This window comes from Pan paniscus, chromosome 17 (genome assembly GCF_029289425.2).
Source record: "Pan paniscus chromosome 17, NHGRI_mPanPan1-v2.0_pri, whole genome shotgun sequence".
Classification (NCBI taxonomy): domain Eukaryota; kingdom Metazoa; phylum Chordata; class Mammalia; order Primates; family Hominidae; genus Pan; species Pan paniscus.
This window is the reverse complement of record NC_073266.2, coordinates 39,462,749-39,480,293: the sequence shown is the minus strand read 5'-3', so window position 1 is coordinate 39,480,293 and position 17,545 is coordinate 39,462,749. Positions and strand designations below refer to the sequence as shown.

At 45.6% G+C, this 17,545-nt stretch overlaps 1 non-coding gene across 1 annotated transcript; it reads right to left on the bottom strand.

Annotated features, from left to right (window-relative positions):
• Positions 1 to 14,760: 14,760 nt before the first annotated feature.
• LOC112437795 (U7 small nuclear RNA) lies at positions 14,761 to 14,824 on the bottom strand. Its single transcript, XR_003026309.1, has one exon. It is a non-coding gene; the product is annotated as a U7 small nuclear RNA (small nuclear RNA).
• Between the last annotated feature and the right edge of the window lie 2,721 nt (positions 14,825 to 17,545).

Genomic DNA, 17,545 nt, shown 5'->3' with positions numbered 1-17,545 from the left:
GGTCTATTATTATTCCCATTTTACAAATGAAGAAACTGAGACCCAGGAGAAGTTAGGTAACTTGCCCAAAGTTTTACAGCTGGTAAGTGGTGATGCCAGATTCAAACCCAGGCATTCAGGCTCCTGAGTCCGGACTTGACTCATTCACTGTGTTGCGTCTTACATGTTGTACAAACAGGAGTGCTGCAGCCCGGGAATGTTAGATGCGAACTCAACAACTACCAAGAACAAAGTTGCTTTGCTTTGTACAGTTGTAAGACTGCTTGTTAAAAGTGGCACAGGGCTGTTCCCAGATGATTCTCGCTCCTGTTGCCTCCTCCACAGCCCTTTACAGAGTTTGAGTATCCAGTTGGTTCTAAGGAGAGGAGGAATTAAATGAACCAAAATGTTCACTGAAGGTCAATGTTGAAAGAGGTGCCCTTCTGTGTTTCCTTTTGTTTCTTCTGGAAGTAAACAGACATTTGGAACATAAAAAGCAGCTGGGAATGTGGACCAAGGACAGTCAGGGTGCAAAGAAAAATAGCATTACTGAAGTTGTTCAGGGTGGAAAGTATTTTGGGGGGGTTGTTTTTGTTTTTGTTTTGGAGGAAAATTGCAAAATAGTTTAATTTATAGTCAAATTGGACAACTTCTTCTTTATTCCCTCGCAACATTCCAAATTTCCTAGTTAATTTCTGGTCACTTCTAAGGTTTGACGTTATTTAATCTGTATGAAAGAGGACTTTTAAATACATATTTTTAATGATAATAATTAGTTTGTTTTTACACCTTAAAAAAATGGCTTCACAGTATAAACCAGCTATACGAAAAGTTACTTGGCTGAGCAACTTTATAATTATCAGAATACCCCTGAAATGCTGAAGCAGTTCTTTTCTTTCTTTCTTTCTTTTTTTTTTTTTTTTTTTTTTTTTTTTTTTGAGGCGGAGTCTAGCTCTGTCGCCAGACTGGGGTGCAGTGGCACGATCTTAGCTCACTGCAACCTCCGCCTCATAGGTTCAAGTGATTCTCCTGCCTCAGCCTCTCGAGTAGCTGGGATCACAGGCATGCACCACCACACCCAGCTATTTTTTGTATTTTTAGTAGAGACGGGATTTCACCATATTGGCCAGGATGGTCTCGAACTCCTAACCTTGTGATCCATCCACCTCGGTCTCCCAAAGTGCGGGATTATAGGCGTGAGCCACCGGACCCAGCCTGAAGCAGTTCTTGAATACAACAATATACTCCCGTTCTAACTCAAATGGAAGAGACAATGAGCAGTGAGGGGATAGCTGGTTTTCTTTATAACTAAGCCACAGGCTCGGCAGTATGTCAGGGATAATAATTCTTACCTGCTCTCAACTTTATTCCCAGGATGCTGGAAATGACTAAGACATCAGACAGTAAAATATAATACCCGGGAAGTTAAACAGTGACTTGCGTGTTTAGAGTCTTAGGAAAAATAGGCAGGAGTGTCTACGAGAGAATTTACTACAGCAAAGCCTCACCTTTTTCCTGGCTTTTCATGAGAAAGGCGTGGAATAAGGAGAGACACAGAGGGGTTTTTGCTTTAAGTTGATGCCTGAATGCTTTTAGCTTGGCAACCAATGGGTAATTGAATAAGGGGGTGGGATGGAAGAAGCTCAGATAGTGGTATACTCACCATTACACCAATGGTATGCATTAATTACACTAATAATGCATTAGTAGTTTAATAACACCCAGTGCAGTGGCTCACGCCTGTAGTCCCAGCACTTTGGGAGGCCGAGGTGGGTGGATCACGAGGTCAGGAGATCGAGACCATCCTGGCTAACATGGTGAAACCCCGTCTCTACTAAAAATACAAAAATAAAAATTAGCCAGGCGTGGTGGTGGGCACCTGTAGTCCCAGCTACTCAGGAGGCTGAGGCAGGAGAATGGTGTGAACCTGGGAGGCGGAGCTTGCAGTGAGCCGAGATCACACCACTGCACTCTATCTAGCCTGGGCGACAGAGCAAGACTCTGTCTCAAAAAAAAAAAAATAGTTTAATAACTATGAAGAGGTATGGTACATTTTGTTACGTTTATATTACCACAATTTTTAAAATGGAAAAAATGTGAGGAGGAATAATATTTCATGTGACATATAGAATTGTGGGGAGATAGACAGGCTTTGAACATCATGTTCAAGACTATGTTTGCAGTAGATTGTTTGAAAAATGGACTGAGAATTCCTCCCATTCCTGTTCATATGCCCCTTTTTAAAATGGCCTTACCCCTCCTCCCATTGAGAGGTAAAATCTATTTCCCTATCTCTACCTGTGGACCAACGTTGTGTCTAACTTTGACTAGTCGAATGTAGCAAAAATTATATTGTATGACTTCTGAGCCTAGGCCTCAAGAGACTGTACAGGTTCCACTCCTGCCCTCTTGCAGTGCTGCTGTTCTGAAGAAGTCCAGGCTAGCCTCTTTGAGAATGAGAAACTATATGGAGAGAGAGGCCTAGCTGATAGCCAACACAAGACCCAGGCATGTGAGTGAGGCCACAGGCTTAGCCGGTCCCAGCCTACCTGACACCTGACTACAGTCACCTGAGTGACCTTAGCTGAGGGCAAAAGGAGAACTGCCCAACTGAGGCCATCCCCAATTGCTGACCCACTGAACTATGAGCAAATCAGTGGTATTTATTTATTTACTTATTTATTTTTAAGTTGGAGTCTCACTATGCTGCCCAGGCTGGTACCTAACTCCTGGGCTCAAGTGATCTTCCCATCTCAGCCTCCCAAGTAGCCGGGACTACAGGTGCAGGCCGCCACCCCCAGCTAAATCATTATCATTTAAGGCCACTGCATTTGGGGAAGGTTTGTTACACAGCAATAAACAACTGATATAGAAATTGGTAGTGGAAGTGGGGTGCCACCATATAACCTAAAACAAGTGGCATTGGCTTTAGGACCAGGTGGAGGGCATAAGCTGGTAAAACGATAAGGAAATTTTTTTTTGAGTTGGAGTCTTCCTCCACACTCCAGGCTGGAGTGCAGTGATGCAATCTTGGCTCACTGCAGCCTCCACCTCCCAGGTTCAAGAGATTCTCCTGCCTCAGCCTTCCTAGTAGCTGGGATGACAGGCACCCGCCACCACACCCAGCTAATTATTGTATTTTTAGTAGAGATGGGGTTTCACCACATTGGCCAGGCTGGTCTTGACCTCAGGTGATCTGCCCACTCCGGCCTCCCAAAGTGCTGGAATTATAAGCATGAGCCTGGCCAATGATAAGGAAATTGCTAGTAGACGCTGGAAATGCTGTGAGGAAACTGCAATAGGAGACTGGGGGGAAAGGCAATCTGGTTTTTTGGATTTTGTTTTGTTTTATTTTGTTTTTGTTTTTTGAGACGCAGTTTCCCTCTTGTTGCCCAGGCTGGAGTGCAATGGTGCAATCTTGGCTCACTGCGACCTCTGCCTCCCGGGTTCCAGCAATTCTCCTGCCTCAGCCTCCCGAGTAGCTGGGATTACAGGCGCCTGCAACCACACACAGCTAATTTTTGTATTTTTAGTAGAGACAGGGTTTCACCATGTTGGCCAGGCTGGTCTTGAACTCTTGACCTCAGGTGATCAGCCCGCCTCAGCCTTCCAAAGTGCTGGGATTACAGGTGTGAGCCACCGAGCCCAGCTGCAATCTGTTTTATGTAGTGACAGAACAACGGGCAAAATGTCATCTGCAGTAGCTTGGAAGATAGAAAATGTACCTAATGAACGATGGATCTGAGTAAGAAGATTTCTGTTTGGAGAGAGAAAGATAAGCTAAAGAAGGGACTACTCAGTTTGCAAGCAGAATTTGGAGGGACTCTAGAAGGTCTGGTATGTGCTCGACTGAAAAATAAAACCATTTTTCATCTCCAAGTCTCTTGAGTTAGCAAAATATTATCAGAGAAAGAAAGGGCTTCAGAAAAAGATAAAATCAAAGGTGTGGCTTTAAAACTCTCTGATCAATACCTCAGAAAGCCTATCCTCTCATTGGATAAGAACTCCACAAATCTTAAAGGCATTTTCCTGTAGCTGCTTAACTCATTGCTCAAACTAAAAAGAGGTCTACCTACTAGAGGTGACTATAATTTGATTTACTAGAAATCCATACAGTTTTAAGGGAGATATATTATATGAGACTAAAGGGGACAGAGTTTGTTCAAAATAAAAGGTTTCTGGGTCCCCAATTTTCCATGGGCAGGAAGCAGGTTGAGAAAGCTATTTATCTGAAAACGGGCTGTTCCTAGAGAAAAGGATAGGACCACTTAGACAGTGGAGCAAAGAGCCCAGAGGGCAGAACCAAGAGTCAAGGAGAGCAATGGACTAGGAAATCACTTTCAGTTAGCAAAACTGGGCCCTAATCAAGGAAAATTCCCTGCCCTTAGAGTAAAGAGATCTAAAAACATGCACCAGCCGGGCGCGATGGCTCACGCCTGTAATCCCAGCACTTTGAGAGGCCAAGGCCGGCAGATCACCTGAGTTCAGGAGTCCGAGACCAGCCTGGCCAACATGGTGAAACCCCATCTCTACTAATAATACAAAAAAATTAGCTGGGCGTCATGGCACATGCCTGTAATCCCAGCTACTCGGGAGGCTGAGGCAGGAGACTCGCTTGAACCTGGAAGGGTTGCGTGAGCCGAGATTGCACCATTGCACTCCAGCCTGGGCGACAAGGGTGAAACTCCATCTAAATTAAAAACAAAATGCACCCAGCTGGATTTCAGAATTGTCATGGACCAGTGACTGCTGTGAGTCTCTGAATGGGAATGTCCACAGTGGTTGTCTGGTCCTTCTAGTGCCATAGTATGTTTAGGGGCAGAATGGTGCAGATTCTTTTCTTTTCTTCTTATTTTTTTATTTTTGAGACAGAGTATTGCTCCATCACCCAGGCTAGAGTGCAGTGGCATGATGTGGGCTCACTGCAACCTCCACCTTCTAGGTTCAAATGGTTCTCTTGCCTCAGCCTCCTGAGTAGCTGGGATTACAGGTGCCCGCCCACCACATCCAGCCAATTTTTTTGTATTTTAAGTAGAGACGGCATTTCACCATGTTGGTCAGGCTGGTCTCGAACTCCTGACCTCAAGCAATCTGCCTGCCTCGGCCTCCCAAAGTACTGGAGTTACAGGCATGAGCCACCGCACCCAGCCAGAATGGTGCAGATTCCTGTGAACTAAAAATACAAGTTCTCTTCACCATTCTGACTCTAAACCTACTAGGCACTTTTTACGATTTACTAGAGGAGTCTCATCCAGATCTGGATCTAATATTAAAGACCACATCCTGGACTTCAAGGCCTGATGCCCTAATGGGATAAGCTTTTGGGGAATAAGTATTGCCCATGAAAGAAGGACGTGATTTATTATGACCAGAGGTGGACTTTCGTAGATTATTTGCAAAGATGGGTATAATAATTTCTCCCATTCCTACATGCATGTCCATTTGCAGTATGACTTTGCTGTGTTTCCCATCAAGAGGCAGAGTCTGTTTGCCTATGCTTTGAGGCTGAGGGGTCCTGCAGTGGATTGTGGCTAAGGTGACACTGTGCAATACCCGAGTCTAGGCTTCAAGAGTCCAGACTTTCTGTGTGTGTCTTCTTGGAATGCTGCCACCTTGTGAAAAGCCCAGACTGGCTGGCCTCCTTGAGGATAAGAGACCAGATGCAGAGAGAGACAGCCCCGACAGACAGCACCAAATGCCAGACATGTGAGTGAGGCCATCAAAAGCCATTGTCCCAGCCGGCCCACCAACTGACCCAGTCAAGACAGGCAGAACTGTTCAGCTGAGCCCAACCCAAATTGCTGACCCACAGAGGTATGTGTAAATAAAAATGGTTGTTGTGGCCGGACGCAGTGGCTCACACCTATATTCCCAGCTCTTTGGGCAGCCAAGGAAGGAGGATGGATTGAGCTCAGGAGGTCGAGGCTGCAGTGAGAGCTCTGATTGCACCACAGCACTCCAGCCTGGGAGACAGAGTAAGATGCAGTCTCAGCCCGGCACAGTGGCTCACGCCTGTAATCCCAGCATTTTGGGAGGCCGAGGTGGGTGAATCACGAAGTCAGGAGTTCAAGACCAGCCTGGCCAAGATGGTGAAACCCCATCTCTACTAAAAATATAAAAATTAGCCGGACGTGGTGGCAGGCACCTGGAATCACAGCTACTCAGGAGGCTGAGGCAGGAGAATTGCTTGAACCCGGGGAACCGAGGTTGCAGTGAGCTGAGATTGCGCCACTGCACTCCAGCCTGGGCGACAGAGTAAGACTCCATCTCAAAAAAAAAAAATTGCTGTCTCAAAAAAAAAAGTTGTTGTTTGAAGCCATTACATTTTATGGTTGATTTGTTACACAGTAGTAGATTAGTAGATAACTGATATTAGAGGGAAATGTTTATCACAACAGTAAAAGATTTTTTCTCACCTTCCTTTAAAATAGTTTCTGGCTCACTATGAAGTAGGTGAAGTTAGGAGGAGCTGGGCCTGGTGGCAGGGCACTTGCTGTGCGCTGGTGTGGGGTTTGAGTTTCCTGCCCCTCCCTGGGGGAGGGAGGACTCTGGGCACATGTAGCTCTCCATTAAGTCTTTTTGAGGCTTGGGACTTCCTCAATAGTGGGCAAGGGTAAGAACAACAACTTGAGCACTTATTAGCGTCAGACGCCATGCCAACTGTTTGACTTGGATCATCTAGTTTAACAACGGGTCCTATTGTACCTATTTTCAGTCAAGGTAACTGAGCCTTGGGGAGGTTATTTTGCTGGAATTCAAACCTAGTCTCATTCCAGAGGCCTTAACCACTGTGCTAAAGCCCCTGTTTTACTGGGAACAGCAATACACGTATGGGGGGCAAATAGGGAACTGGGGTGGGCTTCAGAGGTGCTGAAGGTTGAATATGGAAAAAACGTTCAGACGGTTCTTAGCTTAGCTCTCCTCTTTTCTCCAGACTTTCGTACCCCCAACCTGGTTATTTCATTAGTTTTCTGCAGTTATGGCATCTTTGCAAATTGCTTCTAAAGGCTCACTTCTAGTTTAGAAACTCCGGGAATCTCTGTTGTAACCACCAGGTAAAGAGAATGCAAGTCGGTCTGAATTGTGGAAGGGAAGACAATTGCATGTTTATTTCTCCAGCACAACCTCCTTACCAGCTGCTTGTCAGGCATTTGGTTGTTTTGCTCTTTGCCAGCTTACCAAGGACTAGAAAGCCTCTTTCTTTGATTAGCAGCTATTAAAATCACAATATGAATACAGAATCGTGAACAAAAGCAGAGCCCTGGGTACATGTACTATGGCAAACTCTACAAGCCTCTTGTGCTGGCAGGCTTTATTTTAAAGAAACGTGATGTAGGGAATAGCTGATGTGTCTGGCCATGCTCTGGGTCAAGTTCAAGTTCTCTGACTTACAGCCCCTGGGGAGAGTAGCAAGAGAAAAACAAATAAGAGGGGGAAGTTTAATAATAGAATTAAAATAAATAGGAAAAAAGTAAAAATTAGGAAATAGACAAAAAGGATATTATGTTAGAAAAATAAGGAAGATGAGAGCAGAAGGGATTCATTTAAAGAAAAAAGTAAAATAAATGAGAGAAAATATGGAATGTTAGAAGGTGAGGGAAGGAGGCAGAAAGATTAGGTTTTATTTTATTTATTTTATTGTTATTATTATTTTGAGACGGAATCTTGCTCTGTTGCCTAGGCTGAAGTACAGTGGTGCAATCTCAGCTTACTGCAACCTCCACCTCCTGGGTTCAAGTGATTCTCCTGCCTTGGCCTCCCTACTAGGGATTACAGGTACCTGCTACCACGCCCGGCCAATTTTTGTATTTTTATTTTGTTTTGTTTTGTTTTTGAGACAGAGTCTCCCTCTGTCACCCAGGCTGGAGGGCAGTGGCGCGATCTTGGCTCACTGCAAGTTCCGCCTCCCGGGTTCATGCCACTCTCTTGCCTCAGCCTCCCGAGTAGCTGGGACTACAGGCGCTCGCCAACACGTCCAGCTAATTTTTTGCATTTTTTTTTTTTTTTTTTTTTGGTAGAGACAGGGTTTCACCATGTTAGCCAGGATGGTCTTGATCTCCTGACCTCGTGATCCGCCCGCCTTGGCCTCCCAAAGTGCTGGGATTACAGGCGTGAGCCTCCGCGCCCGGCCAATTTTTGTATTTTTGGTAGAGACAGCATTTTGCTATGTTGGCCAAGCTGGCCTCAAACTCCTCCCTTCAGGTGATCCACCCACCTTGGCCTCCCAAAGTCTGGGATTACAGGCATGAGCCACTACGCCTGGCCAGATTAGGTTTTAGAAATGAGACAATGAAAATACATATTTGTTTTGTTTTGTTTTGTTTTAGAGATGGGGATCTCACTATGTTCCCTAGGCTGGAGTGCAATGACCATTCACAGGCTCAATCATATCTCACTGCAGCTCAAACTCCTGAGCTCAAGCAATCCTCCTGCCTCAGCCTCCCAGGTAGCTGGACACAATAGGCAGACACACACCACCAGGCACAGGTATTGATTAGAGGGTCTCATATGTTATGAAAATACATATTTTTTAAAACCCTGTTCCCCATATTCCTCCCGCCTACCACAAGGCACAAGGCTAAATGGAAATACAGTGGGATCCCTGTGGAATCGGCATCCCCACCCCGACATTCACACACACGTGCATTCACACATGGAATGATGGTCAGAGGGTCAGGGATGCTAGACTCTGTGCAGGCCTATTTTCTGTTCTATAATTCTCTGGCTCTTCCCTTTCTCTCCAAAAGACCTGTAGCCTCCCAGGTCACCTTAGCAAAGGGCAGACATGCTGGTCTGTGCTGAGTGCTGGTCTGATGTTGTCATCTCCCAAACATTTTCATAAGATAGCAAGTTAGGGACCAGTGTGTTCAAAGGGAGGATTTAATCTATTTACAGATTCATATCAGTGGGTGGCCAACTGAGTCTGAATCTTGATAGAGGACAGGAAAACAAGAAGCCTGGCTCGCTTAATCAAAGGTTTTCAAATATCCATTGGAAAAATACATGGAATTTTGAGGAAAATCCCAAATGTTTTCAGAGGAGTCTGGTCCTCCATTCTAAGTTCCACATGACCAATAATTAACACACTGTTTACTTGGGGTTTTACTTCTTTGAGGCTTAGAACCAGTGACAGAAGATTCTACAATAGCTTCAAAGGACCTTTTAACAAATACTTTCTGGTAGTTTAAGGAACTATTTTTGTCTTTCTCCTTGAAAAAAAAAAAAGGCCAGCGTCTTTTCCCAAAATGAATGAAAAAAGAAGAGTTACGTACTAAAAGAACTATATTCTAAATTAGAGCACTAAATACCAGTTCTTTCATCTTCCAACCTTCAACTTCGGCAAAGTTTATGTGTATTTATATGTATATGTGTATATATATATACCTATTTCTCCCCTCATGAAATGGGGTCTCACTATGTTGCCAAGGCTGAACTCAAACTCTTGGGCTGACGCAATCCTCCCACATCAGCCTCCCAAAGCGCTGGGATTACAGGTGTAAGCCACTGTATACTTATAATTGAAGTATAACTTGCAAGATACGGAAGATAACTCTTTACAACTTTCCAATGTCCAGAAATCACAGCTAACAAAATATGAAACACCAATGAAAAACAAACAACCATCTTGGTGTCTTTATTTTCTCTACCACACCGCCATCATCCCCCGACCTCCGTCCATAATCCTGGCTTCACTATAATGGGACAAAGTAAAGGAACTGGGCATTGAATGAGATTCTGTCTTTGTAATGAGAGCAAATAGAGAACCGCCACCACCATCTGGGTGCTACCCAGAGTCAGAGCACAGGTGCTTATGTGATGTCTAGGTTCCCATTGGCCTTCAGCAAACACCAGCACGTTCATCACCATAGCCAGGTAAGCAAAGGAAGTGGAACCATTATGATCCTCTTTTCCACAGGTGGAAAAACAAAAATCAGAGTGGTAAGGAGCTGTGTCAAAGGTCACACACACAGCCAGAAACCCAAACTGGTGGCGGTGATACAGATAGCTGTGGATCTGGCACCTCAGGGCACCTGGCACTGAAATGAACAGTTGGGAGCAGCACTAAGCTCTCCTGGTAGGTTACAGCAAGGTTTATGCCTTGGTCCTCACTGCCTGCTCCATTTCCTCAACAATGAGGCAGTACGACCTCAGAATGTCCCTTTAACTCAAAAGTACAGGAAAAGAAGGACATTGGTATTTTCCTGCAAGACGTTTAAACTTTCCCATGCTGTATGGAACAAATGTTTTGTGTAATTTTCCAGTGGCCTTGATGAAATATGTTATGTAATTCAATATAATTGTAGCATGAAGAAATTAAAGGCCATGCCAGGCTTATCAAATGTTTGGACCCAGTTAAAGATCCAGAAACATTAAGCATTCAAGACACGGCCAGCTTATTTCTGTGGATTCTGTTCCTTCAGGGTCTCTCCTCCTTTGCTTGGCACTCAAGTCCTCTTATAATCTGTCCCTGATCTACCATTCTCACTGTTCCAGCCTGTTTGCACATATCGTTTACTCCAGCCAGCCTGCTGGCATGAGCTCACTGCCAAGGCTCCTGTGCAGCCTTCCCACTCCAGTTCCATCTCTCTCCTGCATTTCCTGCTTACCCAAATTCAATCCCTTCATAATCCAGTGGACACACTGCTTCTTGGAAAAGACTTCCTTCACCACCCCAGTCCTCTGAGCTCCAAACTTGTCCCAGTTCAAGTCAGTCTATTGGTTTGTAAATCATTCAGGAAGCTTTTTGTGTGTGTGTGTGAGACAGAGTCTCACTCCATCGCCCAGGCTGGAGTGCAGTGGCGCAGTCTCAGCTCACTGCAACCTCCACCTCCTGGGTTTAAGCGATTCTCTGCCTCAGCCTCTCAAGTAGCTGGGATTACAGTCATATGCCACTGCACCCAGCTAATTTTTTGTATTTTTAGTAGACACAGGGTTTTGCCATGTTGGCCAGGCTGGTCTCGAACTCCTGGACTCAAGTGATCCTCCCACCTCCCAAAGTGCTAGGATTAGAGGTATGAGCCACCGTGCCTGGCTCAGGAAGCATTTTTTGCCAGCCTGTACCCTGCATACATCCTTGGCCTCTCAGAACCCCCTTCCTCCTTCATATGAACATCGTGGTCCCTACCTCAATGGAGTTTGTAAAGATGAAGTGAGAAGGCCCACGTTAAGTGCCTAGCAGCATCTGGAACATTGGCGGGCTCCCCAGAAATGAATTTCCCCATCCCTTGTGCCAGATACAGCACTAGGCACTGGAGGGGGCAGCTGGGGAAAGTTACTAGTATGTGCAATGGACACTGCAGAGTGGTAACAGGTGTTCCCATGTGCCTTTGAGCAAGTTTTTGCATTTCTCTCACCCACTTTTCCCATCCTGAAAATGGGCTGATGACAGTATCTACATCATAGTCTATGTGATAAGCTTAAAAGAGCTAATGCCTATGAAGCAATGAGAACAGTGCCTGGGCCAAAGTAAGTATTCAGGAAGCCTCGGCAATAATGCAGATGTGCGCAGAGGACATATCATGAGCAAGACAGATGTGGTTTCTGTCTTCAGGGAGTGAGTGGAAGAGATAAGACACAAATACATTTGCTCTACAATACAACTCATTTGGCATTTGACATATGTTATCTTGAGTTGCTATCTATCTAATTACATGTATGTCTTGTCCCCCTATCAAGATGGTAAATTTATTGAGAGAGGAGAGCCTGGATCCAATTCTGCTAGGTCCCCTGCACTGACCAGAGTGTCTTGTGTATAGACATCCAATACTATTTATTGCTAATTACCTAAAGGATTGATCTTGCCTCTGCCATAAAAACTTTATTATGAAGATCCTATTCATTGATGGAGTTCTGTGGCTTTCTTGGTGTGATCAGATTCATATGTGAAAAATTAATGTGTAACCACCATCCTGTGGACACCAGCGTCCCCAAGTCTCTGCTACACATAAATCTGTCATCATTCTGGTTAAAATGCATCGAACCCAGACACCATCAACCCACAGCTAAAGCTATCTCTGAGTCCCCTGAATTGCATTTTTCCATGAAATAATAATAATGACACTTTATGTCATTTAACCCCTACAATATTCTATAAGGCAAGTACTATTACCATCCCCATTATATAAATGGGGAAGCCAAGGCTTGGAGAGCTGAGGCTGTTTGCCCGAAGCCACAGGTGAATGATGGAGCTGAGATTTGAACCTAGGTTGTCTGACATGAGGTGGAAGCATGTAATTGCTATGCCAGTCTGCCTGATTTGGTGACAAAAAGACAGCCTCCTCTCTAACAAGAAAGCAAAGACATAAAAGAACCGGTAACATGGCACAGTCCTCCCTGCAAGCCCCCAGGGGAAGATCTTAATGGCAGAGACTTCTTTCTCCACAGCCATGGTGAGACAGACAACCTGGCCCACAGGGGGCCATTTTTTCATGGGATTTGTGGCAACTGTGCTGTTCATGCTGGCGTGGGGAACACTGGCTCAGTCTCTCATCAAAGGCTCCCACGCGGGACCCTCACTCATGGCTCGCCACCCAGGGGTCCCACTAGGGGTTAAACCTAGGGGTTCCTCCTCTAGAGCAAGGACACTGAGCCACTTTTCTCCTCCTTCCCGTTGTACTGTCTCTTATTGGTGATTTTTTTTTTTTTTAAATTTATGATTTTCGGCCCAGCCGGTTGTTAGCCTGCTGTGTTTGGAAAAGGTAGATGATTAAACCTCCTGGCCAGGTGTAAATGCAACCTTTGTCATCTGGAGACTGGGAGAATTACCTTGTTGAGCTGCAACCTCTCTGTGGCTCCACATTTTCTGCTTCAAGCAGAACCTCTCCCAGGCTAAGGTCTACAAGTCTTAGGCCTACTATTGGATTGCCCTGCTCTGAGTGAGCCCAGCCCAGAAGCCAGAGATCACAGATGTACCCACATGGCCACAAAAGCTCTGAACAGACCCTAAAATTTGGAGGTGGAGAATCAAGCACCTGTCTCTCTCTCTCTTTCTCTCTTTCTCTCTCTCCCTCTCACGGGAATTTTTACTAGGTAAATAATAAAAATATGTAATCATTGACTAGGCCTTTAAACCTGACCTGAAGGTACGTTTGCATTTCTGTTGCCAATAGAGATTCCCACTAGTCCCTTACTCTGCCTCAATAGCCACCTCTCAGAGTCTACTTGTCCACTTGGCTACTGGAATGTTCAGCCCCAGAGAGCTACAGCCATGCAGAGAGGTGAGAACCAGCCCGAAGGCTGCAGTTCAAGGAGGTCACTTAGAGAAATGGGTTTACAAACCCCTTCCCTTAAGGAAGCCCTACAGTTGGCCACAAACCCTGACCACAGGTCTGTGAGAGGGAGAGGCCAAGCCAGGACTGACTCCCTGTGCTGTGAAATTGTGAACCCAGAGGACAAGAAGTTCTGGATCTGCGTGGAAGGCATCAGCAGCCCAGTGTCCTGGAGCATCAGCCAGAAGCCTTGTATTGACTTTGTAAGGCTGAGTTCTCACCAATAGACTCATGCTTCAGGAAGGCTATTTCTGAACAAACAGCATGCAGCAAGTGAGCTCTCTGTGCCTCTTCCCAACGCACTGAGCTTGGCCCCTGCTCAAGGTGAGCTGAAGGCAGCAAAACCTGTTCTCAAGTTGCTTTCATTGGTCAAAGTCCTTTCCTAGGTGTTGGGTGGCTCTTGTTGAATTTTGGTGCCATTTGGGAAGATAAGTAAAAATCGACTTGAGCCTTCTCTGTAGGCAGTAAATAAATGTTTGTCAAAGACCAAATGACTAACTCAATAAGTCAATTAGCGTGTGTGTAGTGAGCGTCTCCCCCCGCCCCTGAGCCCAGCCCTAAATAACACGCTGTGAGAGGCTCACAGACACCCCAGCAGCAGTAGCAAATTGGGAGGTGGGGGGACAAAACTAACATCCCTGGGATCATTCAAAAACAACCCTATGCTAAACGACTAAATTTGCTTTAACTTTGACCAGTTTTGCTCTTTGCAATGTATGTGACAGATGACATGGCTCTGTGAAGTTTTCAAAGGCTTTTGGCTGAAAGCAACACCATTTTCACCAGCAAGAGGATAGAGACATGCCCAGCAATGGCAGGCTCATTTAATATGCAAGCGAAGAAGGAGACTTCAGCCTGGGTTGGAGTATTTTCATGGATGGCAGGATGCAGATTAAGTGGCAGATTAAGTGAGGAGGAGAAAGGTTTATCTCAGCCAGTGCAGGAATGCAGGGTCAGGAAGAGACTGGGGACTGGAGACAGCTCCAAAAACTGCATTGAAGGGTTTCCTTTCAGGTGCAGTGAGAAATAAGTATGCCGAGTCAGAAGGAAGAACCCCCTGCAGGGCCTCGAGGTCACTCACGTTTCTCTAACTGAGGATGGGCATCCCTGAAGAGGTGCATTTGGAAGACTGGGCCACACAGGACCATCTGCAGAATCTATCGCAGAGGAGCAGGATCAGCCCGGGAGATGGAACTTGATGGAGAGAGGAAAGGAAGAGTCAATCTTAGAGATATTTTGAAGAAGCAAAAGATAGAACGTGTGACAGGCAGGATGTTGGAGCCAGTGGCAAGAGAACAGGGGAAGCTGCCCTGACTATCCTGAGAGATATGAGACAGGATAAACAGAACCAGGATAGATGGGAAGGGACAACCATAAGCAGAAGCGGCACTTCATCAGAGTCTACTGAACTCAGAGCTGGGTGTCCTCTGAGCAGCCACAATTCCCAGGCCCTTCTTTCTCTTTTATTTTTTAAATCTTTCTTTTTTATTTATTCGTTTTTTTTTTTTGGAGGGGGGGCACTTTCCAGTAAAAAGCAGAAAGCATGCTAGACAAATTCGAAAAGAGCTGTAACACTCAAGACCTCCTTATCTGCGGCCTTAGCATCTTCTTTTCTCCTCGTTCTCATTTTGGCTTCATTTTGCCCCAGATTCTTCCCCAATCCAGTCTTTCCTCCTCTTCAAATGACGGCTGGCTCATCTTTGAGGAAGAGATGCTACTGCAGAATAAAAGATAGAACCAGTGAGACTTTTTCTTAATATGGAGACCATAGTCTTGGACATCATCAGTAGGCTCATCTTGGAGAGTTTTGATTATCCTTCTCCAAAAGACCACCCTCAGAGCACACCTGGTTTTTATACAGGGGTAATCCAAATAGAAAGATAGACAGAGGCATTGTTCTAAAGAAGGAAAGAGGGAAAAAGAAATAACTTTGTTCAGGAAGGAACGTAGGGGTTGATGGCAAGCAAGGAGAGATAACACTTTAGGCCTGGCACAGACCTCAGAAAGGGTTTCCGTTTGTTGACCAGGCACGGTGGTTCACGCCTGTAATCCCAGCACTTTGGGGAGCCAAGGCGGGAGGATCACTTGAGGTTAGGAGTTCCAGACTAGCCTGGCCAAAATGGTGAAACCCCCTCTCTACTAAAAATACAAAAAATTAGCCAAGTATGGTGGCGTGTGCCTGTAATCCCAATTACTCAGGAGGCTGAGGCAGGAGAAATATTTGAACCCAGGAGGCGGAGGTTGCAGTGAGCTGAGATTGTGCCACCGCCCTGCAGCCTGGGTGACAGTGAGACTCCACCTTAAAAAAAATTAAAAAGAGACAGGCACGGTGGCTCAGGCCTGTAATCCCAGCATTCTGGGAGGCTGAGGCGGGCGGATCATGAGGTCAAGAGATCGAGACCATCCTGGCTAATACTGTGAAATCCCATCTCTACTAAAAATACAGAACAATTAGCCGGGCGTGGTGGTGGGCACCTGTAGTCCCAGCTACTTGGGAGGCTGAGGCAGGAGAATGGCATGAACCCGGGAGGCAGAGCTTGCAGTGAGCCAAGATCGCAGCCACTGCAATCCAGCTTGGGCAACAGAGCAAGACTCCGTCTCAAAAAAAAAAATTAAAAAGAAAGAAAAGAAAGGGTTTCTGTCTGCAAAGTCCTTTCACTGGATGGGGAGGGAGGTTAGGAAAAATGGATACCAGCCACCTGGTAGTGGCTGATCGAATGAAAGAGCAGAGTAAGTGAGTGAGCGAGTGGCTTTAACACTAACATTTATGTAGTGATTAAGGCATACTCTGTGCCAAGCACTGTGCTAGGGTGGGGGGCACCTTTCAGGAAAAAGTAAACACAGCCCCTATGTGATGGGGACCCACAGTTCATACAAAGACAAATAATCAGCATGTGAACTGTCTCAACAAGGTATAGTAACAAGGGACTGATTCTTCCTGGAGGAGGTGAGAAAACTCCATGGATGAGGAGGCAGTTGATCAGGATCAAGGAGGGTAAAAACACAGATATGCACACACGCAGACATGTACACACACATGCACCTGTGTACACACACAGTAAAGAGGAATGCAGAACCCACCAAATCAAGGGTCAATGGAAGAACATTGTTGATCCATACCAAAGCAGGGACATATGATGGTGTCCAGGCTGTTCTCATGAACTCAGGAAAGTTCTGAGGGGCTGGCACACAGGGTGTGAGGGGAGAAAGCCGAGAGGAGACTGGCCTTCCTGTGATGCCATTAACTGACAAGAGGCCTGTGGGTGGGTCAAGAAGTTGGTGGCAAAACCATGAATTCTGTTTTGGACAGGCTTCTCTCTCACTGCCGGTCTCTTCATCCTCCTCTCACAGCAGCCTAAACGACCCCTCAAAGCCTTGTCACTTGATCTATCTCATGTTCCAAGAGCAAAATGGACAACTGAGCATGAAACAGGATTACTTTCATGTAAGTGTTTCAGATGCCGGCATTTTTTTGGTTTTCTTTTGTCTTGCTTTCTTGAAATGGAGACTTGCACTGTTGCCCAGGCTGGAGTGCAGTGGTGCCATCTAGGTTCACTGCAACCTCCACCTCCCGGGTTCAAGAGATTCTCATGCCTTAGCCTCCCAAGTAGCTAGGATTATAGGTGTGCACCACCACACCTGGCTAATTTTTGTATTTTTAGTAAAGACAGGGTTTCACCATGTTGGCCAGGCTGGTCTCAAACTCACGACCTCAGGTGATCCACCCACCTCATCCTCCCAAAGTGTGGGATTACAGGCATGAGCTACCGCGCCTGGCCAGATGCCGGCATTTTAATTTACAGTCATTCTTCACTTTGGAAAGCAACTCCCAAGTGGTCAGCATTCAGTATTGTCCTAAAATGTGGTACTCCTGATCTGCAATTTAAAATTACTAAGAGATTCCGACAAAGGAACATGACATTTTAATATATGCAAGAATGTGGGCACGTGATGGGAGATATTCCCATCTATCTTTGTGCTTATGAAATGAATGACTGTACGGACTTCATGCCAGGCCCTGTGTGAAAGGCTGCAACAAGCTAAACAGAGTTCCTGCCCTCAAGTGCTTCATAGTCTAGCAAGGAAGGCAGGTGTGTAAACAAATTGTTTCAATGAGATTGCCATCATATAGGAGAAAAAGCCGGACATAAAATAAGAGCTCTTTATTGCTAAAGTACAAAGGGCAAAGGGGCATGTGGCCCAAGCCAACACAGGGACCTGGTGCCAAGTCGGAAAGTCTGATCTTTATCTAGAAGGTAATGTTGAGCCACTAAAGAGTTTTGAAGCTGAGGAGTGAC